Source organism: Nematolebias whitei, chromosome 1, assembly GCF_014905685.2.
Source record: "Nematolebias whitei isolate Nwh7 chromosome 1, NemWhi1, whole genome shotgun sequence".
NCBI classification, from domain to species: Eukaryota; Metazoa; Chordata; class Actinopteri; order Cyprinodontiformes; family Rivulidae; genus Nematolebias; species Nematolebias whitei.
The window spans coordinates 41,695,243-41,695,818 of NC_056498.1; the positions used below are offsets into that span (position 1 = coordinate 41,695,243).

At 32.5% G+C, this 576-nt stretch overlaps 1 protein-coding gene across 1 annotated transcript in view; it reads left to right on the forward strand.

Annotated features, from left to right (window-relative positions):
• LOC119410356 (endophilin-A1) overlaps positions 1–576 on the forward strand; it is a gene marked incomplete at its 5' end in the record, with an annotated part of 6,863 nt that overhangs the window by 4,197 nt on the left and 2,090 nt on the right.

Consider the following 576-nt stretch of genomic DNA (forward strand, 5'->3'; position numbering starts at 1 on the left):
ATGTAGCAAAAGGCTAGCTTAAAGGTAAATGTAGCAAAAGGCTAGCTAAAATGTAATCTCAGAAGTCTAAAAGCTGTAGTGGCATAGTGCTAGCTAAAACTACCAAAAGGCTAATTAAAATCGAAGAGTAGCAAAAGGTTAGCTAAAGGCTAATGTAGCACATTGCTATCTAAAAGTAAAGAACAGAGCTAAAATCTAAACATAACAAAAGGTTAGCCCAAAGCTAAAAGTTAAAAAGGCTAAAAGCTAAAACAGCAAGTGCAAGCTAAAATGACCAAAGGGCTTACTAAAATCTAAAAGTAGCAAAAATCTGTCTAATAGCTAATGTAACAAATTGCTAGCTAAAAGTAATAAAAAGCTGAAATCTAAAAATAACAAGGCTAGCTAAATGTAGCTAAAGCGTCTAAAGGCTTACTAAAGACTGAAAGTATCACGAGAACACAAACCCAGAACCAGCTGCTGAAGCAGATGTCAGAGAAATGTTTCGAAGGAATTGAAGAGATTTTAATGTATTTTAAGTTAAATAGTTTTTAAATTAATTTCTGAAGAATCAAAACTACTGAACATTTTTTACAC